The following is a 23,314-nucleotide window of genomic DNA, read 5'->3' on the forward strand; positions in this document are numbered from 1 at the left end:
GCTAGACTAGAGTCTGCTGTTTACAACAAATTATCTTTACATACATGATATGTGCAACACACATGCGTATGTATATGGGTAGGGCACCAAACCCTTTGATGTCACAATAATCATTACTTTGCATGAAGCTCATGTTAAAAAAAAGTACTCTATTTAAGAAACTATTTAGGACAGATGGTAAAGACATGGATTTTGGAGCCAGACTGCCTGGGTTCTAATCCTGGATGTCTCATCAACTGGCTCTTTGAACTTGGAAAATGTAGTTACCTTCTGTATGAATGACTGGGATCTAGAAGAGGGCATTAATTCTTCATACTCCTCTGTAATAAAAAGTACTACTTCCACAATTCTACGTGTAAATATGCTGACAGAAGTAGCATATCAGACTCCTGTGTAGTTATAACTGACAAACTGAACTGAAAAATTATCATCAGGGTTGAAAGCTTTCTCTGTGAGTTTGACTAGTTTGCACCAGTTCTGAGGATCTTGATCATTGCTGAGGACACTGGCAAAATACTGGTTTCTGGACCTGCAAACAAGGACCAGACCCTGGTCTGTGGGAAATGCACTACCTTAACTCTTGAGAGGTCCCACCTTACAGCTAACTGGCCTCTGTAATAGGCAGCCTAGGAAACCTTGTCAAAGGAGAGGATGCTTAGATTACCTTGACAGAATAGTGGCATTACTGGAATGGAGGAAAATAAGAAAAAGAATAGCTTTGGTGAAGGCACAGCTCTCATTGGGAAATATTAAGACATGAATTACAGCTGAAACTTGAAAAACATGGCAGTTCAACAACCAAAGAAAATGCTGGGGAGCAGCAGAAAGGAACCTGGGATGGCCCTGTATCCCATCTTGGGACAGGAGTCAATGGAACACCTGCTAGGTTGAAACAAGACAGTGCATGACCAGATTTCCATTTCAAAAGATGGTTTTGGTGGCATTGTGTCCCAGAGATGGGCAGCTGGTGAGACCAGCAGGAAGACGAGTTAGGAGATAACTGCTGGAGTCCAGGGTGACACAATGACAGCCTCAGCTATCAAAGCAGGAGGGTGATAGAGAAAAAGGGGTAGATAAGCACTCTATTAAGGAAGAGGATCCTAATCAGATTGCTTTTCTACAAAATGTAGCAGTGACACAGTGAATAAAAGGCATCTGGGTACAATACAAAATGTCTGAGATGTCTCCCCAAAATTCACTCAAAAAACAAATAGGAAGAGCAGGATGTACACATACTTTCAATAAATCAAACTTTCAAAAAATCTAGAGATAGGTATTTAGCATAAAGTTGCAATAAAAAACTTTCTCTACTGGTATCCTTGTGGCACACCCATGCACCTGGGGACATGTCTAACCACTTGCATTCCCTTTGCTGTACCTCTGACCTGACCTTCAGCCAAGATTAACTGGTGAGGGAATAACAATTGAGGTGGGAGTGGAGTCCATCATGCCTGGTAAGGGAAAGGTGGGTGGCCCCAATGCTGAGAGCAGTCCACGGCCAAAAGGCACTTTAAGACAGCTAGAGGCAACACCGGGGAATCAGAGGCAGGCAACTTGCGGTCCAGAACAATGTTCACTGATTTTGAGACTTTCACCCTATAACGGGAAAATTCTGTTGCTGGTGACAAGGCAGAGACCAACAAGAATTTAGAGAAAAGGAAAATAAGGCTGGCCTCAGAATCCTATTAGCAAGAAACAAATTGTGATGAACCCCCGTTAAGTAGTTTAAAAGTGTTGGAAATCTACAGTTGAAAGCATTTAATCTTCAACAGTACTTAATTTTTAAAACTAGAGAGATGTTAGCACAAATGCTTTTGAGAAGGCACATCACTAGCTTATCCACTCCCATACCCAGAGGCAACAGGCTGCATGTTCATTCTTTGAGTGGGAGTCCTGGGAGTGGGATGTAATCTCAGGGAAGCCAGAGTGAGGCAGGAATGCACCAGGCAGTGTGTGCAGCTTCACTGCAGGCCAAGCTGGCTACAGTCTTCTGTGTCAACTCCTGCCCTCTCAATAGTCCGCAGGTAGCAGAAGAAAGGCAAGCCATTTATCAGCAAGCTCTTGCTGCCCTTTCTCTTCAGTCAAAGTCCATTCCATCATGCATTAACTCCCTACAATCTGGGTTGTCACCTGGCCCCTCCAGCAGCAGAGCCTCTGAAGATTTCCCTTGTCAGGGGGTGCTGTGCACGAGGACCCTGAAATGCATGCCGGCAGAACTGACAGCTGCCTGGGCTTTCCCCCATGAACTCAGTGTAAGAGGTCACTCTGGGAGCTCTGGCTGGACTCTGAGGCCCAGGGTGTGGACAGGGCTAAGCTGACTTGGACTAGTGGATCGATAGGGTCTGGTACGACCACAGGCCACGTGTAGCCATAACATTTTTATGTGGCAGTAAATTTTCGGTGAAATCATTATTTCTTCTACATCTTATAAACTTGAAATTGAGTTTCTGGCCAAGTCTGCCTTCTAAAAGGGGCAAAACCTTTCATGTAATATTTAGAAATTTTTTTAACAGTTGTCTTCCAAGTATGATTGACCTTGAGGCTAAGTACATTTGTTTTAGAAAATACAACCATTAGAATATTTCATGTAAATATTAATTTTTCCACATAATCTTGTAGAACAACTTCCATAACCAGAGGTTACATGTACTTAACCAATCTCGTGGCACTTAACCATTAACCACGACTTCTGTGACTTCATTATAATAGTCCCTTATTAAAAACATATCCAAAAATCTCCCTCCTGGAAAAAATTGGTCTGTTTGTCAAATAAATATGGGAGTCTATCTGTTTAATTTTAAAGTAAAACACAACATCTCCTTCTTCCACACTTGTGAAAACCACACACAATGTCTATGATTAATGATTTGTAGGAGCAAAATTATGTCTGCAAATAATATATGGAAATTTTAAGAATATCCATTAATATCAGGCAAGTGAAGACTAATGACATGGGAAGACGCTCTCAAAATGACTGGAGTAATAAAGCAGGAATCAAATTCTATATACAATATATGCAGGCCCCGTGTGGGACGAGGGAAGTATGGACCCCCACACAGAAGAGAAAAACAACAAATAGTAATGAAATTACAGATGATTACACTAAACCCCTTATTATATTTTTCCATTCTTCCCCAACTTTTTATACTATTGCTTTCTAATCAGAATTTTATAATTAAAATGAATCTAAAAATACCTTGAACTGAACTATACTGAAGCCAAAATGTTTCATAACTTATTAAGTAGAAATTTAATCATTTATATCCTGTTAGAATAAAAACTGTGTGAACAGAAGGGTTTGAACAATTCAGAGGAGTAACTCTTATTCTAGAGACAAAATTCAGGAGACTTTGTTCAAAGTATAGATTCGTTTCACCAATTCCAATGCAGCAGGTCGGGGTGAGATCAGAAAGCTGCATTTATCAAGTTCCCTGGTGATCCTAATGCAGTTGGTGGGGGCCATGCTCTGATAAATACCGGCCAAAAAAGAAGTCCAAAGCATCAAAATTTCACACAGATTCTCCATATACCGTCCAGAAGCAATGAGATTCCTCTGTCCCTATGAATCTCAATCCTCTGGTTCCTGGGACAGATCCACCTATGGAACATTACACTGTCTTCTCTTATTCTGACCCATTTAGAAAATTCAATATTGGCTTTCCCTGTGAATTGCCTAATGAGAGAAAATGGACTGCTCTGTCAACAGTGGCATTTAAGGTTGTTTGAATGTCCTCACCAAGAACCGATAGAATGGCACTAGGTTTTTTACATCAGACTTCTGGGTTCAGTTAATGTGAGTCTGCTGAAAGTTGGGTCCTTTTTCAGATAACTGACAAAATTAGGCATGTGAGTTCTCAAAGCTGTTGTCTCTTCACTAGGAGGTAGTGAGCCCCTTTCCCACAGTAGTGAGTATTCATTATTTTCACCAGCCTGGCATCCTTTTCCATTTTTCTGGTATAGCACCTCGAACTTCCCCTGGGTAATCACCCCTCTTCTACCCTCAGATTCCTCCCAAATCTGAACGTGGCCTATCCATTTAAACTTAATCCTAGATTTTTGTTAAAACAAAACTAAGCTTTAGAGGTAAAGCTTAAATCTATTTGTGCATATCATGAAGCCACAAGAGAAAAAGCATGCCTAAGAACAAAGCTGTAACAGATGAAAGAAGAACCAAGAGTTAGAGTTAAAGAAAGAAAAAGAGAGTTCTTCATTGATTGCTTAAATCCTGGATTTAGTTGGTCCTACCTGACAATACCTCTGTATCTCCATTTAGAAAACCCATCCTTATGGGGAGCAGACCGGCTGTGCATTAACATCATGCCAAATCTCCTTCATTTGAGAATAAGATGAACATAATAACTGTCACTAGGAAACACCACCACCACAGGTTTAGAATTCTACTCATCCAAAGACCACGCACATGCTGCCGTATGGGGAGGAAACAAAGGCACGAAGTGCTTTACAAATCTTTGTATATTGCTCATAAGAGTCTTTCCATGATTACTACTTAGGAATATTTCTGTAAAACTCAGAGGAAGCCCAATCTAGGTGCCCCAACTAGGAAAGAAAAGTTGATGCTAAACATCAATCACCTAAGTCATGAGAAATAAGAAGGGAGGTTACCTGTAGACAGGAAAAGCAATGGCCAGATTAACCTCACAGACTTTAATTACAGACAAACTTCTTTTTGGCTGCCTTTCTGAAGTTAGTTTGACCTTCACCACATATATACTTAATTACAAGAAAAAATCTCATCAGCAAATTGCTGAGAAACCAGTGAAAACAATTTTTTTCCAGAAAAATTATGCACTGAACAATAAAACCTTCAATGTGTTCAAAAGACTTTTGATTCTGTTATATCATGGTCCCTATAGTCAGGATGGGACCAGGTTGCAAAATGTAATGATATCAAACATATAAAGCAATTGACATTTAGGAACCAGCCAGCCTCATGAAATAATGAAACATGTCATAATGTTTATACTCAAAATCTCTTTCCCTGTTGCAAAGAAAAGGCCTGGCTAGGACAAAAGTTAATGGTTCATCAGAAAGGATAGATGTTCTGAAATGACAGCTCACGGGTGTCCTGCTTCTCTCAAGGCTATAAAACATCCACACTCCCTTCTATCCCAGAAATATAAAGACTTGGTTCTGCAAAGTGATAAAAAAAAAAGAACCAAATCCTTGGAGGGGACGACACAAGCAGAGCTGCCTACAACCACTTTTGCAAATGTCCAGCAAGAGTGTTGTCTTGGATAGGTTGACTGGAAGGAAAAAGACCAGTCAAGACAAACAGCACATCCCTGTTGGAAATGATACTGAGTATATGGCTAAAAGCAGAGTGGGAATCTGTACTGATGGATCTTCTCAGCCTCAGAAAGTGGTTTGCAAAAACGGTATCTGAGTAAGATAACTCATGGTCTTTGTTATGGCAAAAACCAATGAGCATTTCAAAGAATATTGCTTCTCTCTCACTTACCAACTCTACATTTCCCTGTATGGCCCCGGAAGAAGGCTGGTTAGCCAGAGACGGGTAAGATTCCTCAAGGGAGGAACAACCTAAGACAGGCACAGTCGCAGGGGGGCTATCAGGTGAGAAATTGGGGATCAACAGAGGTACAGCTTAGAACCTCACCCCCCCTGTTTTGAGAGAAATCTTCTGCATCCGTGGATGTTTTGTTGCCCTTGTCTAGCTTGGATTAATACTTAGTCTATAGGCACACACCTGATCATCTACACTTGCCCTCTTACAGCACTAAATTGTGCTTTCTATCTTTATCTTGCATCTACCTACCACTTCAGCATTTTATTTAAAAAAAAATAAGGGAGAAATGTGGGATTCACATATAAATCAAGTATAAAAAAAAAAAACCAATGAGCAGTTAAAGCAAAACACCCCAAAAACATTATGCACTTTCTCAGATCCCCTCAACCTTGCCCTCCTCTCTGTCTCGCTGGATGAGCACCTCACCCACACACAAGTCCCACCACTTTTGGACTTGGGAAGAACACTGCAGTGTGGGGCGTGGTGCCTGAATTCCCCAGCAGCTCCTGAGAGCCAGGAGCAGGTGGAGTTTCCCTCCGATGGTGCAAAATCAACAGGAAATGAAACCTGGGCAGCTGGGAAGCTAAGTTCCTCTCTTTTTCTCTCCCATTAGCTACCCCAAGGGATCATTTCTCCTTGCAACCCTTCTGGAGAAGTCCCAAAGGCCAAGGGAACATGCACGTGGGGTGACATAGTGTGTGTCCCCTCAGCTAGTGTGGTGATACCTGGCACTACGGAATATCACAACACATTTTTTTCCTGCCTTGTACTCTCTGGGGTTTTGGTTTGGTTTGCACACCCCAAGCAAATGGATAGCACCCTAAGCACTGCCTTGGGCTCTGCTTTCTAGCGGATACATGAGAGGGCACCATTGAAGCTGTTGTGTCAACAATGGCAAAATCGCATTGCTCGTTATCACTAATAATTTTTTTAGTTAGTAACAATTTTCCCTTCTAATATTCAGCGATATGGGTTTGATTTTGCTTTGCAGTTTGATCTGGAGATGACAAATAAATCATTCCTTACTTATACAGGATATTTTGAACTTCCTACTTTATACAGTTATTATAAACAACTTGCCATCAAGTGCAAGGAATACACTTGTGTTCCAGCTATATATTGTTTCATAACAAACCACGCACAATGAAATGATTCAAGGCAAAGATGAGGAGGCTTGCCTGGATGGTTCTGATCCTGGTGGCACCAGCTGGGGTCCCTCCTTTGGCCAAATTCAGCTGTTAGCTGGGCTGAGCTGGACCAGAAGGTCCACGAAAGGCTCCGCTGCTCCTCCAGTGTGGCGGCTTGCTCTTCAGAAGCAGCTGGCATTTGCTCATGGCAGTGTGGACTCAGGTGGTAAGACCTCACCCATGGAGGCTGGATTCCAGGGAAAAGGAAACAAAAGCTACCAGTCCCCTTCAGCCCGGACTCAAGCCTCAGAACTCATTTGCATTAATTCTTATGTACAAAACAAGTCAGAAAGGCAGCATAACACAATTAACAGGAAACAGATACCACCAGTTGTTTTCAACCACGTGAGGGCAGAAAGATGGAGGTATTTAGGGCTGCAATCTTTGGAGCTTATCTACCTGGGTGATTCCAGACTCATCTGCAGAATGGAATAATCTGGGGACCTTTGAAAGCTACAAGCACCCAGGCCACACCCTAAACCAAGTAACTCACAATGGGGGACAGAGGTGATGTATGGTATAGACTTTAGGCATCAGCTTCCTTTCTAGAAGCTCCCCAGGTGATCGCTACATGCAGATGAGTTTTGCAATGCCTGATCTACCACAACTTGTGAGAAAAGCTTTAGAAAAGCTGAAGGTTCCAACTGGCAGTCCTCACACACAGCGCCAGAGGATTCCAGCCCCAGGCAAGTTCACTCTGGATTTGGTGAGACCGAATAATGACAACTGAACGTTGTGGGTAAAGGTTATTCTCATAGCGGCAGGTCGAGTGCTAGAATCACGTCCACATCCAGCAAGTCCACAATCAAAATCTGCAGAGCACAGGGGCAGAGGTCTTTATATAGCAACACCGACAATAATGGCTCATTGCCAACACGTGAATGAGCCTATGCAGTAGGCCAGTTACATCATCGCACTTGCACAGTGGGCAAGTAGATTAGGGTTAAGTGAGCATCCCGGCCATCGGAACTTCCATTTTCCCTAGACTCTACCCCTCCAGGATCCTCACCTCACAGTCTACATGCCCTCCATCTTCTAGGATGGTCCCTGTGCGAGAAAGCTGGAACACTGTAACCAGATTCCACAACAGCAACAGAGGACACGCAACAACAGATATAATAGTAGTCATGTTTAAGACTGAGGTCAGTTGCCACCAAGTGGTCATTCCAGCTGTATTCAAACTAGTTCTACTCAGACGAGTTCATGACTCACACTTTCCACGGGAGGCAGATGACAGAACGGCTCTGTGCACACCCAGCAAGCCAATGTGTCGGCAGTTTTTTGTAGGGTGTGTGCACAATCCATGGAGGCACTGGAGGAGATTGACCTTAAGGGCAACAGGACACATGTTTTAATGACACCAACATAGGCAAATCTTGTCCATCAGGTCGGATGCATGCAGGGGAGTGGTCCTGTGAAGGACTGGCAGAAAGGGGCTCGGTCCGGGTCTAGTATATGGTACCTTTACTGCTCTCCCTGTGGGGTTACTGAGGAGTCTACGTACAGTGCTGCTCAAGGTGCTTGCACTGGCCTTACAGATAAAACAAAACTCCCAAGTAAGATGCTCCTACCTTCCGGCCGCTCAGGGTCCACTACCCTGATCCGTGGGGGCCACGCTACTATTACTCCAGGGACACACAGGAGGCCAGCTTCCAGGCCTTGACCCCAAGGTGCCAGGAGGGTCAGCCATTGCTGGTCCATGTGTCAAACAATCCAAGGCCACTGAACAAAGTCTCCAAGGTTTAGTGCAGAAGGGGCAGGTAGCAAGATAGTATTCTGGTGGCCAAACCCCAGCTTCAACAATTCCTCCTTGGTTTGTATTTGCTGCTCTGTGCACCCAGAAGTCCAGCAGCTGTGTCCACAACAGTCATGACATATCGATACCCTTCGGATGTGGGCAGAGGTCCAATAAAGTCTGTCTGCCGCCTGATGAGGGGTGTTGGCCCCTTAATTATCATCCCAGGTTGCTGTGGGACTCAGGGTAAGTCTGTTTTACAGCACACAATACACACCCGCCAGGCTCTGCTGACTTCTTCAAAGGCTAAAGGCAGGCCCCACTGAAGGGTTACAGCCCACATTTCTTCTGCCCCACATGCAACAAACATTGATGTAACCATTAGGCCGCTTCAGAGGCAGGCTTTCCTTCTAGCCACCATACCTGGGCCAATTCATCTGCTTCATCATTTCCTGCAATGCCAGTGGCAAATGACCTGTTACATGATACACTGTAACTGTTTTAGTCTGACCACAGGCCCATTAAGTCTTGCTATACTCTTGCCCCAAAGGAGTTGGTGACCAACCTCTCAGCTCACATGGTACCGTGTCAGTTGCCACAGAGTCAATTCTCCATAGATGGCCCAGCTGCCAGTGTAGACAGTTACTGGGGAGGGCTCCTGGGTGAACACTGCCCACAACTCTGCCCATTGATTGATCTTCCCCTCACCATCTTCCATCCATATTGTCAGTCTTAGGATGGAAAGCTATGGCCCTCCATTGTCGGGGGCTGCCCACAGCTGGGGTCGTCTGTGTACCACGCATCTTCAGGTATGGGGGCTCTCTGCAACTAATGGCTCTAAAGAAAATTCTTGCTGCTTTTCACTAGTATACGTCACTGGCCCCAGTAAACGTTGGAGTTCTCCACCCAAGGGACTAGCAGAGAAGGTGCTATGCTGCTGTAGGTATGCACCTCACTTGGCCAGTGTAGGCATTTGTGCCACACCATTCCACAGCTTTTGGGTCTGGTCTCATACCCACCCTGTGATTGGATAGGTGGTTCTAACCTGTATCAGGGCTGCTCCAGTAATGAGCTCTGTAGCCAGCAAGGTGTGGTGTATGGCAGCCAGTTGTTTCCCTATTAAGGTGTACTGTACCTCTGCTCTTTTCCAGAACTGTGGCCAGAATCCAATAGTTTGGCAAGTTCATTCAAGCCACTAACAGAGACCCCAGCCATAACTAGCTTCAGTCATGTGGACATCCAGCTCACAGCGCCTGATGCGTCCATCACACTCAAGGCCTGCACAGCCTTGAATGCCCATTTTGCAGCAGTAAAGGTAGGTGCCCATGTCTCATCCCACAGTCACCTTATACCACCAAATGGTTTAAGGGTTTCAAATGTGTGCCAATTGTGGGATAAACACTCCCCAGTAGCCTAAAAGACCCCAAAATTCTTGCAATAGTGTTTTAGTTGTAGGAGTAGGAAAGGCCCAGACTTCATCTGTGACTGCTTCTGGTATAACCTTGGTCTCACCCGACCACACGACTCCCAAGAATGTGACTGACAAACCAGGTCCCTGACCTTGGTGCTGTTCACAGCCCATCCTTTCTCCTGTAGATGTTGCAGCAGTCTAGGTGCTGCACCTTCTACATCTGAAAGAGAATCAGATGTGAGCATGACACCATCAATATAACAGTACAGCCACACCCCTGGCAGTTTCTCATACGCTGCCAAGTCCTGGGCTACAAGTCCATGACAGATGGTGGGGCTGTGGAGGAATCCCTGTGGAAGGACAGTAGAAGTCCACTGCTGTCCTTCCCACATGAAGGCAAACTATTCCTGACTTTCCTGTGCTGTATCAATAGAAAAGAAGGCACTAGCAAGATCCACAACATAACGGGATGTCCCTTATTCAGGACTCCCTCAGGAGTATCCTTGAGGGCTGCAATAGAGAGGACAGCAGCATGCAGATGGGGTACGACTTTATTCAGTTCTCTAGAATCCCTGGTCATGTGCAAGGAGCTCTCCAGCTTTTTTAACTGGCCACACTGGGGAATTAAAAGGGCTGAGGGTGGGCTTTATAATACCCACCCTCTCCAGTTCCTTTGCTTTTCTCCAATTTCTTTACACACCCCAGGCAATTTGTATTGCTTGGTATTAGTCACCCAAGGCACAGAAAAAGCTATGGGCAAGTGCTTAGCATGTCCCCTCAGAACTGCCTTAATATCACGGATCCTCAGTCTGAACTCACCTGCAGTGGTCTGCAACCATAGACCCTGCAGGACATCTATCCAAAAATATATTCAGGGATGGGAGACATAACCACAATACATACTCCTTTGGGGGAATACGGCCTATTCCCGACGGGATTTGGGCTTATTTCACTCTGATAGCCTTTTAACAGCGAGAGTTCCAGGAAAGTGATCAGGGCTGCCATAAATGTGTGAGCATTCAGCTCCTGTGTCCACCAGAGCCATGACATGTTGTACATTCACTGGGACCAATGACCTGACGTTTCAACATGTGGCCTCTAACCCCCACCTGAGCCCTCAAGGCAGGCACCTCGAGCCTCTCCTCAAACCATATGACCCAGCTGGCTTCCTGTGAGGGTCCAGGTGATGCCAGCTCCCTCTCCAGCAGGAAGTCTTTCAGGCACACAGGCCAGACTCATGGCTTTGTCTCCGGCTTCCTTTTCTCAGTCCTCACCTTAGCCAATGGCTGTAATTGCTGCTCAGGCTTCAGTTGTTGCCAGAGCTCCAGTAAGATTTTTATTTGACTTCCCATCCAATTTCTCTTTGTCTGCTCTGGCCTTTATCAAATCAACCCACATCTGGGTCCTCATGAACTTCACAGGGCACATCAAACTCCTCCTCTCAGTAGCAGACAGTGCTCTTGTCCATGCCCAATCACTTCAGCCTCCCCCAAATCTGCCACGGTACAGGTAACCACATTTACGGGCTGCCCTAAGTGAGGGGCAAGAGGCCACTAGGGGCCCAAAGAGGTATAGGGGAGCTGTTGGCAGAACCTTAGCCCTCATCTCTGTGGTAAACAGCTCCTCATCCAGGCCATGATTTACGGGGCTATGAAGCGGTCTTTTTCATGCCCAACTCCTGTAACACCTAGTTAGAGCTCGGCATATGTCTGCCATCTAGCAGGGGAAGATGGTTAAGTCACCCTGAATGGGCCACACAGTTCAAAGGGCAGCCATTAGCCATTCGAGAAGGAAATGGGCACAAGGGGTCTGGTGTGCATTCTGCAGCGGCAAGGCAGGATGAGTTTCAGGGAAGTCGGTTTTCCCATCTCTGATCCAGACAGGAGTCTATCTGATCAGATCAGATTATCTTCTCCACAATGCCTCACAGTGATGCCATCTCGAGCTTCAACAAATTTTTGACTTCCTCCACAGCACCTCGCAGCTTGCATTCTCATGCTGCCTCTTCTAGTTCATCTCGCAGTAGTATGTATTTCTCTTTATGACCTATTTTAACATGTAAGAAATAGCCAACCACAGCTCCCACCGCCATGTGGACACTCTGTTCCTCTGAGGCTCTCCCTGTCTCATAGAGGACCTGCACCACTGCCTCAGGTGTCGTCCCCACTTTCCCCCAGTCCTGGGGAGGAGCCCACTCCTCCAGGAGGAAAGCCACCTCAGACCGCAGGCCCACTGGGGGACACCCAAGTATCTCCTCCCCCATAGCGGCATACTGCACTATTTCCCCACCCATAGGGTCAGCCTGCTGGAGCACCCTTCCCATGAGGAAAGCGACTTTCATTTTCTGTCTTCAGCAAATCCTGCCAACTATGCCAAATGTAGCGCCTGAGGATTTCAGCTCCAGACAAGTTCACTCTGGATTTGGTGAAACTGAATAATGACAATGGAACGTTGGGGGTAAAAATTCTTATACCAAGCTTTATTCTTGCAGTGGCAGGTCGAGCGCTAGAATCATGTCTGCATCTGCAAGTCCACAATCTATCTCCACCTCTGTCCAAAGCACTGGGCAGTGGTCTTTATACAGCAACACAGACAATAAAAGCTCATCACCAACACATATGTAAGCATGCACCTACAGAGTAGGCCAATTATATCATTGCACATGTGCATTGGGCAAGCAGATTAAGGTCAGGTGAATATCCTGGCCATGGAAACTTCCATTTTCCCTACACATGTTAGCACACGTCATTTCACAGTATGTTCAGTGGCTTGTCTTGGGTTTACTATTTAAGCAAAACACCAATCACTTCAAAGCATAATCATGTGGCCAGGATAAGCCAGCCTAGCATGCCTCATAGGAAGATCAACTTGCTAGTTTGCCTGGCACTGAGTGGCTTCCTGGGACACAAGACTTGCAGTGCTAAAGCCAGGACAGTCTGGATCAAACTGAACAGGGGGTCCCCCTGGCACTGTCTTACCTGCCTCTGTTAGATTGGTCATGTTCTGCTGCGTTTTCTTTCTGAAATGCAGTCTCATTTGTGAACACCTGAGTATCCTCAAAATTAATGACCCAGACCCTTGCTGCCCGAAGTGTGTTCCACGGACCTGCAGCTCCAGCATCAGCTGAAAGCTTGTTACAAACAGAATTCTGGAGAAATTCTAACACCGAATCATAATCTCTGGGAGTAGGCCTAGGAATCAGTACTTTGAAAAGCATGAATTTGAGAAGCACTGACCTGGCCTGCCATGCTCTCACCTTCATCCACCTCTACCATTCCACGTAAGGCAAAATCGGATTTCTGTTTTGCAATAAACATGTAAAAAGCATAGTAGGAAGACGCAATTAATGCTAATTGGCCAGAGGTGCCTCGACCAAAGCAGCCAGCATCTTCTGACACATACATGATAACCGTCATTTTTGTACTTAGTTTTTTGTCAGTCATTTATCTGAAAGACTGTATAAGAAAATTTATATCCATCATACAGTCTGGAGTCTGGAGGGAGGGATGTGCAGAGCAGAACTGTCTGCCCGTCTCTTCCAGAACACAGCAAAGCCCTCAATACAAATCAGGTAGTAAATTCTTCTCCAATCTGGAAGGAAAAAAATTTCTCCCTTAAAGTTAAGCAGAAAGTCAAGCTTTATCTGTGACTGGAGGCTTCGTTTTCAATTTGAATTAATAGTAAAAATCAGGTTTCAATAATTTAGAAATCATACTCTTCTGAACTGTCTTAGGCTGAAGTTTACCTGGGCATAATAAAGAATTCTGCCAAGCAAATTAATACCCTAAAATGTTAACCACCTTAAAACAAAAACAGATTCTCTTTTAAGGACTTAACTGTTTATATTCAACAGATGTGAATTACATATGAGTCATATTCGTACATGAAAGAAGAGATTCTCAAGCAAAACACTTTGTTAGAACTGCTACTACATGAATTGAAAGTACAGCAAAGATACTTCTTAAAACATTCACACACACACATGCTGTAATTAAGGTTTTTTACTAATTCAGACAACTCTCCCTGCAAACAGATAAAAAATTTTAGTAGGATTTCTTTACCAGCCAATTAACATATAACTTGATCCCTAAGGTACTGAAACAAATGGAATTTTAAAAGGCCTTTTCTAAACTCACCTTTGATAAATGACAGCTTTTATTTCCCTTGTGTTTCACAAACTTCATATTTAAATACAAAGAAAATGACCAGTTAACCAATTTTCCCCCATAAGATAATATAATTAGTTATTGTGGTCAGGCTAAAGATCTGGGGAAAGAGGCTGCTCCTTCTGTATTTCTCATCTGCTACACCAAAACCGCTGCACTGCAGGTCTGGCAGGAGTTGTCTGACGGCCCCAGCCAGACGTTCTGTGGCAGCAAAACTCCTATGCTAATATATTTCACAAAGATAAAAAAATATAGAAGTAGATTTGAAAAACACATGTTCTCAGCAACAAATTCACTTTCCCTGGGTATAATCACATGACAAATTAGTCTGCGAGCTTTGCTTTCCCTAGCTAAATTTTCAAAAAGAAAAAAGAAACAGCATATTCCTTTTGCAAATAACCATAAACAGATTTTAATTACTGGCATATCCTGTGTAGAAGTCTCCTAAGTGTTTCATAAATGACCAGCTGCAGTTAAAACCTCTCTGAGAAAGAGTAAGGCACTCCACTCTTCAGGAGGCTGAAGTGACTCCTGTGTTCTGTCCGCAGTCAGGAGAAACACCCAGCAGTACGACTGACTGACCAAGCATTGCGCAGGTGAGGAACAAAAAGATGCTCTTGGTGCTTGTGCACAGCTCATCAGCCTAGTGTCTCTCTCTGCTCCCTTCAGGGGCGTCACGACCCTCACCCAGGCTTTGCCTCATGACCAGTACCAAGATAGAGCCCTGGAGAGCAGAACAGAGCCACCTGACCGGGATGAGTCGTCAGTGTAAGTCTACAGAGAGCAAAGGTCCCAACAGGGGCACTAAGCCTGGCCATCACATGCAAAGAGTAAACTTGGAATCAAAACTAAACCCCAGCCCCACAAGGGTGGCAAGCTACACAGACTCCTGAATAAAACAACGGAAGGACAATGGAAGAAGCTGCAAGACGGGTCATGGCAGGGTCTCACTGAGGACAGTTTGCCTTCCTTAAAAGCGTCTGTTCAATGGAGTCTTAGATTTCATTCATAAAATAAGAGTGGTAATCTCTACTAGCCCATATAGCTGTTATGAAAATCAAGTGAAATAATTCAAAGTGAAAGTGATTTGTACATTGTAAACATATGTGCAAATACAAGGGGCCATCGCTACTACTCTGTTCGCACCATTCTTCCCAGAGCTGGGCGGGGGTCCTGGGGTCCTGGGTCCTGCACCAGAAGTGAGCCCGTGAATGCATATCCTCCGGGGTGAGGGATTATTTAGCTGCCTCCCTAACTAGACCATGATTTCCTTGAAAGCAGAGACTGTTTTAGTCATCACTGCCTCTCCATTTACACTGAGAGACAGTCAATCACTGTTTACAGAATGTCGAATGAAAAAATTCTGAATCCTCACTGTTATTCAGGCTCCTGCTGGCTGCAGATTACGTGCCATGGAATACTATGTGGAGTGATGGGAGAGATGAAACACAGATGCCCATGTGCCCAGGAATAGTTCCCCATCTGCCAGAAATGGCTCCTTGCTCACAGCCAGAGCACAGGTTCCTCTGGATAAGGATAACTCTCAACTCTCAGAATGAGAAGCATTCCTTAAAGCTGGTCAACCAACAATGCATGGAGTATTAAATGTCTTGGGAAATAATAACAGCTGAACTTTGTGTCCTTGTTATATGCCAGGCACTGTGCTAAAAAGTTTCACGTCATGTCAAGGGGCTTTGTCATTAACCACATTTTACAGAGGAAGACATGGAGCCTCTGAGATTAAGTGACCTAACCTTGGTCACATGGTCAAGTAGAATTGAACTCTTGGTCAACTTTATTCCAAATCGTGTATTCCTAAGCGATATACTGCACTCAGCTGTCTGGGAAACAAGAGGTCTTTAAGACAAGGCGATAGTCTCATCTTGATCAGCCAGACAAAGAATTCTTCCTCCTCCTGCCTGCCTCTCTGCCTTTGACAATTCCTGCACACGTGCCATACATAAGCTGGGCTCGGTGCTGGCACTAGGATACACCAGTGGACAGATGAGGAAAGGGACAAGCAGGGAGGCGTGAACCACAATGAGAGGGTGGTGGCTGGGAAAACAGGTGCAACAGGGTGATGGGACATGGTGACAGGAGGGAACCTTGTCAGGCCCAGATGCAGTAGGGCAGGGCCAGCCCCAGGCCTGGCACTGGGAGGGTGCTGTGAAGGCAGGTGCTGCCAGGGAGGCCTAGCAGAGGTGGTACCAAACAGCACAAAGGACAGCACAGCCTGAGGCCTGTGGGGCTGGGGATGGCAGGCACATCACCGCCAAGCACAAGCTAGTTCCTGGGGATTCTCATATATGCCTGCAATCCCCTGGCCTTCAAAGCAAACCTCATGGCTCCATCTGTACCAACTGCCTGGGGTCCTCTGGTTCTGCCCCTGGCTCCTACCGCTGCCTCCCAAATTCATTCTGTCCCTGCATTGGCAAGACCGGCTGCAGGCTTGGCTGAGTTCCTATTTCCAGCCCAGTGTCCCTCATCTCCCTTCTCCGGCCCTTGGGGCCCTCCTGGACACTGTGTGTGTTCTGTCCTTGTCATTTCTGGCTGCTTTGAAGAACTCTCCATACCTACATGTGTCCCTGGCCCCAAGACCCCCTGGGTCACATCCTCCCAATGGGTTGGTGCCACCATTAGACTTGCTTTGCCCTCAGGAGGGATTAAAAACCACTGCAACCTCAACCATAGGTGCTGGCAGGGGGCAGACCCCGGGACATTTCCACCTGTATAGTTCATGCATCCTTCTGCTGTTTACTTGGCCTGTATTTACTGATAGCCTATTCTACTTTACACTTTGCTGGAGATAAAAAGACACATAAAATTTATCTGCCCCAAAGGAATTCAAAGTCTAACTAAGGAGCATGGAACTTGAGTTATACCATCTACAGGCTTAATCATTTCCTTATGCTTTTTGCCCCAGATTCTCCCTAAAGCTTCAGACGCAGACCCAGTTCATACCACATGCTTACATGGTTTTCTAAAGCATTTCAGAATTCATATGTCTACAGTATTCCATTCCCTTCTCTGCTCCTCCTCTTCTCTGTAAAGAGCATCAATATTCTCACAGTGAAAAAGCCAGGAGTTCCCTTCGATTCTCTTTCCCTACAAACCTCTCTATACACTCCATCAACAAGTCCTGTCACTTTTACCTCTGAAATAGGCCCTGATCCACCACTGGGCTGTTGCTGGCCTACACAGCCTGCGGTGTTCATTTGAAAAAGGCACCCTTCCTCCAGGACCTCACAGCCCTGCCCGGGAAGCTGCTAGCAGGCCGAGCTTGGACCAGATTTCAACCTCCACTTGACCCCCCGTCTGCCTCCCTATGCGGTAAATAACCTGCAGGGCCACAGTCACACTCCTGCCACCACTTTCTCGGCACTGCTGCAGTGACCTTCCAGCTGTCCTCCCACCCCCGCCACCCATGGTCTGTTGCCTACATGGCACCCAGGGTGGCCTTTTAAAATCTTACACCCAGTCATTTTATTTCCCTGCTTAAAAACCTATCTTCTTTATGTTGACCTACCTCTCCAACCTGCTGGCCCACCCTTACTCTGGGCACCCTTCTGTTTCTTAAAAATATCAAGCTCCCTGCCCTCTGACCCAGGTGTCTACCTTGTGTCCTTTCCTACCCGAATAGGTTAGTCTTAGTATTTGGTTCATCATATACTCTCATCATTAGTCCATGCAAGCCCTGTCATATTTCATTACTTATTAGTTATTTTAAATAATGTAAAAAGTACACCTAGCCCAAGCAGCCAAAACACAGCTGGGACCTTGCCACTGACTTGTCTCTAACTATATAGTCACCGGCTTCTCCCCATCTAAGGTAACTAGAAACACAAAACTAATGTCCATGGTTCCCCGGCTTTCCTACTTATATAGTCTTATTGCATATACATACATCAATGTATATATATATATATACACACATACATATATATTCCTAAGTCATTATGGGTTTTATTTCAGTACTTTTTAATATCATAAAAGATTATCATGCAATATGTAATCTTTGAGATTTAATTTTCACTTAATATTTTTGCTGAAATCCAGTCACATTGTCACTTTATTCATTTTAACGACTGTATAATATTCCTCTGTGCAACAATATCATGCCAATTCCTACTCCCATCAGCAATGTTAGATGGTCCTGCAGATCCACATCCTATTCAACCACTTAATAAGGTCAAACGTTTAAATTTGGGGCCAACCAGTGGGTACCAAAGGGTACTTCAATGTGGCTTTCCTTTGCATTTCCATAATTGCTATAGATAACCACTTCCCACGTTCACTGGCTTTGTATCTTTCCCTCTCCCCAATGCTTCAAGGTCTCAGCCCCATGTCCCCACCACAAAGAGAACTTCCCTGACCAGTCTCCTTGTGAGGACGCCACACTCTGGTATATTACTCTGTTTTCTTTTCTTTGTGGTATCAACCACTACCTGATATTATCTAGTTTGTTTGCTGACATATTGTCTTTCTTCCTCAACTAAAATACAAGCTCCAAGGATCTTGGTTGCTTTGTTCACTCCTCCAACTCCAGTGCCTGAAACAGTATCAAGCGCAGGGCAGACGGAAGAATGTATGATGACCAAAAAATATAAAGGATTCAGGGTTGTGTTCTAGAGTCAGGTGCTCTGAGTTCCAATCACAGCTCCCCTGTGTGGTTATGAATAAATTACTTAAATCATCTGTTCCTGAGTTGCACCAGGTATAAAATAATAGTAGTCCTTACTTCATTGGGGCGTTATGAGGTTTAAATGAGTTAATACTTGTCAAGTCTTAGAACAATGCCACAAACATACCGAAGTGCTGGACAAATGTCACTTATTATTATTAATGTGTGATTAATGTTATTACTACTCCTTGGCTAGAGAGCACAAGGCACAGAACTAGTCTGCCCCTAATGAGCTTCCTCCGCTCCCCCACAACCTCCATCCCCTGGTCTTGCAGATGCCAGTCCCCTCAGCCTCGAGGGAAGTAGAAAGGCCTTCGGGAAAAAGTCGGAGGAGAAGCAGTCTATTTTCAAGCAAATGGTCTGGTCACCCCATACATGAAGAAGTTGAAGGCAGCACAAAGTGTTCAACACTGCCTGATGAATAAGTGACTCATAAAACATCAATCCGTGCCCCCTGTAACTCCAGCATTACATTACACACACAGTCACAGCAGTCTCCCCCTATCCCTCGATTTTGGGATCAAAGAAAGGAAAAGATCATTTAAAATGGTGAGGGCAAAGAAATAAAAGTACTGGGTAAGGAAAGAGGAGAGCAGAGAGCTCAGGCAGGGGAGAATGGATGGAGGGGTTGAAAGGAAATTTCAGGTGGCCCGAGGCACTGGCCTCCGGTGTTGAACATAAAAATGCTCAAAACAACAGCAGAAGGAGTCCCTCTACCAGCCACCCAGAGAAATTCTTGTTTTTAAGGTCTGCGTGGGGGCCGGGGACAGGTAAGGCAGACGAGGCCTGCGGTGGGGGGGCGGAAGCCTGAGGCAGACTTCATGTCCCCGTCAAACCTGGGGCCCCCAGTCAATGTCACCCCAGTCCGCGAGCTTACCTTGTTCCGCCACCAGGAGCCCCGCTCCATCGGGAGCCTTCATGCCTCCAAGTGATAAGTGCGGCCTTGGTTAAATGCGCCAAGAGGCCAATCCCAAGTGAGACACGGCGGAGAATTCCTGCAGGTTCGCTGGGAAAAGCTGTTTCCATTTGAGAAGGGGCAGGACTCCCGGCCAGGAACCAGCTGCCTCCCGGGGAGTCGGGTTCCGCGGCAGCCGGCCGCCGCGGGAGCGCAGCGCGCCAGCCTTCGCCCCGGTCCCGGGCGCCGGGCACGGCCGGGGAGCCCGCGGGCGCGTGGCGGGGGCGCGGCGGGAGGAGCCGGTCCCTGCCTCCCGCTGGCGGCCGCTCAGCGTCCACCCTGGGAGACCTCGGCTCCCGTTTGCCTGTCCCAGCTTCAGCACCGAGCGCGGTAACACACCGAACCTGCCCACAGGATGCCCTGCGGGGACCGGGGACTCCCTCCCAGCCGAGTCCGTGGCTGGCAAGCAGGAGCGCGGGCGGCGGGGCCGGCAATGCTCAGGGCATCGCCGACCTTGAGGCTACAGACGGGATGCATGCGCCAAAAATAAACCGCGCACGCACCCTGTTTCCGCGGGAGTCCTCCCCCCCCCCCCCCGAGGAAAGTACTGTCCTTAAGCAGCATACAGCCCTACGGGGGTAAGTGGGGGAACCCTGCGATGAAACGTGCAAGCCAACATAAGCCCCAAAATCAAATTTGGGGATGGCTTTAATATTAAGGTTTGGATTTGAGACGCTTAAACACAAGGGGGAAAAAATTGTGAAGACATGAAACATGGAACAAACCCGCCCAAGTGTGTGCATTGAGGTGTTCATTTCAGGCGTTAACCCGAGCTTCAGAGGAAAGAGGGGGCGCGAGAGAAATCAGAGCTGGTGGTTTTCCCGGTGCGAGGTTGGAAACGCGTCTGGCCCTCGTCCCAGCTTGTTCGCCATCACGCGCTCCCGGCGTCGCAGGGAGCAGCGAGGCATGGAGGGGGTTAACGCGCCAGCCGCCGCGCCGGCTTCCCCCGGCCGAGGACGCGCTGGGGCGGGCGGAGGGAGAGCCCGGAATCTCCCGCCCGCTCCCCCTCCGCAGGGCGCTTCCCGCCCCGATCTATTTATAGCGCCACTTCCAGCTGCTGCAGGGGACTCACCAGGCGAGCTGAGCATTCGGAGCTCCGAGAGCTTTCCAGAGACAGGGGATCTTTATAAATCCTGTGCACGGTGGAAATGCTTCTAGCCTGTGGGTTTTGATTGCTACTGTTTAATCTATTTTGCATATATTCCATTCCCAATTTAAAAAATAAAGAGCCAAGGGGATTTTTGAGACAGGTGAGTTGCAGGCAGGCAGTTATCATGTTGGAAGCCTTTTGTTAGGGGGTGCCTGGAAAAAGAACCCAAATCAAAATCCCCCATGGGTGGACTGCCTTCAGGATCATTTCCTGTTTTCTGCAACACTCAACCTGTTTGGGGTTTTTGTCTGTCAGTACATAGCCAAAAAGAGGAAGGATGAAAAAAATCATGTCCTCTGCCATCTGATTGCCTGCTTAGGAGGGGCTTCACAGCTGACAGCAAAATACACACAGCTGGAGGTCCTGAGTCAAATCCCACAGGAAACCTCAAAAAATAAAAAAACAGACTAATTAAGGTGCTGCATCTGGGTTCCTGGCTCCAGCAGGTCCTGGTAACAGGAGAAAACATCTGCTGCCCTGAGCTGTTACCTGCTGCATAAGATGGAGCATACTGCACCAGTCTAGAAGGTTCTAACGCTCGTATCTTGCCCAACCGTCTTACTTGACATACACCTTCCTGAAATGGTCACTGAGCCTCTGTGCTATGCGGGTCCCTGAAGGAGTCCTGGGAGCTGCAGAAGAACTTAGTGAAGAGGGCTCTGTCCAGTAGCTGTGGAAGGAAGCCTGGAGACCCCACCACCACACCACCACCGGACACCCCAGCAGGTCTGAGGTGAGGGTGCTAAGTGTGAGAAACACACTCACTAGTCCAAACTCAATAAGGGGACACGGAGACAAAGAGAACAGCAGAGCGAGGCTTTAATAATGACGGTCTTACTAGACCGGGTGTCTGGTGAGCAGGCACACCTGAGGCCGTTGGCACCAGTAATTTATCTCCTAGCGCACGGGTCCCTCCCCTGGTTCCTCATCAGCTGAGTACTGCGAGGTTCACAGTCTTTCCCGGATGTTGCCTAAGCCAGTTATATCCATATTAGGCCTTCCCTTTCATTTGTCTTAATTTTATTGGTAGGTTTAAAAAACTCAAACAGGTACAGCCAGGTCCTTACGGATTCCCTGCCCCCCACCCCCACTCTCAGCCTGAGCAGCTTCCTGGCGTATTTTCCACCACGTGGCCCTTTGTTAATACCTCACTGTTAATATGTTCAAACCTCCTGGTGGGAATAAATCACATTTAGTTTTATGCTCTCACACTAAGCCCCTCTTCCCTGTCCACCACCTTCCAGTCTCCAGGTTTTTCTTTTAGAGCGGACCCCAACAGCGTGAGAGGTTATTACTTAATTGTATTTAATCAGAATGATCCTAGAATGGGGCTTCTAATTTTTTAACTTTCCAGTTATCGATGGGCTAAGCAGAAACCCCTTTGGTTGAGTTCCTTGTTGAAACGCTTTTCCCCTGCATTCATGTTCCCGCCCTAGTAAAGAGAAGATACTGGACATACTTGACTGTCTCTGCCTCAGGATCCAGTAGTAACTTGGTGCATCTGGGAAATGCAGGAGAAATGCCCCGGAGCTCCACGTCCAAGGTCATCCTGGCTGTTTATGGAATTTTCTCGAAATTACTTTCCCTTTTTAGGCTTCAGTTCCTTATCTATAAAATGTGAATAAAAGTAATAGTAGATCCCTCCTGGGTTTCTTGTGAGATTAAATGTGATAATCTACATAAATTGCTTAGACGAGTGCCTGGTCTATGGTAAAGCTCAATAGACTTTAAATATTATTTTAGACATTACACATTATTTCTGCACAAATATGAATGAAGTTGATTTGGTTCAATTTATACAAAGAGGCATTTAATCAAAATCTGTTTTATCTGAGTAAATCCATGATATAAGTGGGTTTCCTTTTCATTATGCTAAAGAAGATCCCCCAAGGCATCCCATATATACAGGAGTCCTCTGGTCACTGCATTTTGTTCTACCAGGGAGAAAAAATAACCCCTCAACAGGCCTTTAGAAGGTCCTGCTACTAATCTACGTAAGATACACTCAGACACCCAGGGTAAAGAATCACCTGCTTATAGTGCCTCACTGCTGCTTGAGGATAATACTTTGATATATGAAAAGTTCTTTAAGCACAAACACACTCCATGAAGTTTTCCAAGGGACTATGAAGAGGAAATATTTTTATTTAGCTGAAAACTCTTAGCTCATCACAGGTTTGTATGGTGTCCAATTTCTCCTTCTAAAAATTAGGCTCCGGCAGGTAAACTGGGTCCCATAGAATAGTACTCCAACAGAGAGGATTAGGTACCAATCCCCATATCCATCCTCCATTTCTTTAGAAGAGAAGCCCCAGTGTTTAGATACTCAGCTAGACATGGTCTGCACGTTCTAGTCAGCGAGCTCTAAGACAAAGTGTCATGTGTCCACGATGGCAGGGATGGCAGTTAAACAAAGGCTCAGCAAGACGGACTTTCACTCACGAAGGCTGGCCCAGGTATCTGCCAGCAGTGAGTACACTGAGT

At 46.1% G+C, this 23,314-nt stretch overlaps 1 protein-coding gene across 3 annotated transcripts in view; it reads right to left on the reverse strand.

Annotated features, from left to right (window-relative positions):
• Window positions 1-20,154, reverse strand: part of KCNN2 (potassium calcium-activated channel subfamily N member 2) — a 342,851-nt gene extending 322,697 nt beyond the window's left edge. For 2 of the 3 annotated variants that reach the window (XM_057490764.1, XM_057490765.1), the window contains exon 1: window positions 19,603-20,149. The gene's annotated coding sequence lies outside the window, so the exon portion shown is untranslated. Of the gene's footprint in view, window positions 1-19,602 lie in introns of all 3 variants that reach the window. The other variant, XM_057490766.1, reaches the window with a different exon arrangement.
• Between the last annotated feature and the right edge of the window lie 3,160 nt (window positions 20,155-23,314).

Source organism: Manis pentadactyla, chromosome 13 (genome assembly GCF_030020395.1).
Source record: "Manis pentadactyla isolate mManPen7 chromosome 13, mManPen7.hap1, whole genome shotgun sequence".
Classification (NCBI taxonomy): domain Eukaryota; kingdom Metazoa; phylum Chordata; class Mammalia; order Pholidota; family Manidae; genus Manis; species Manis pentadactyla.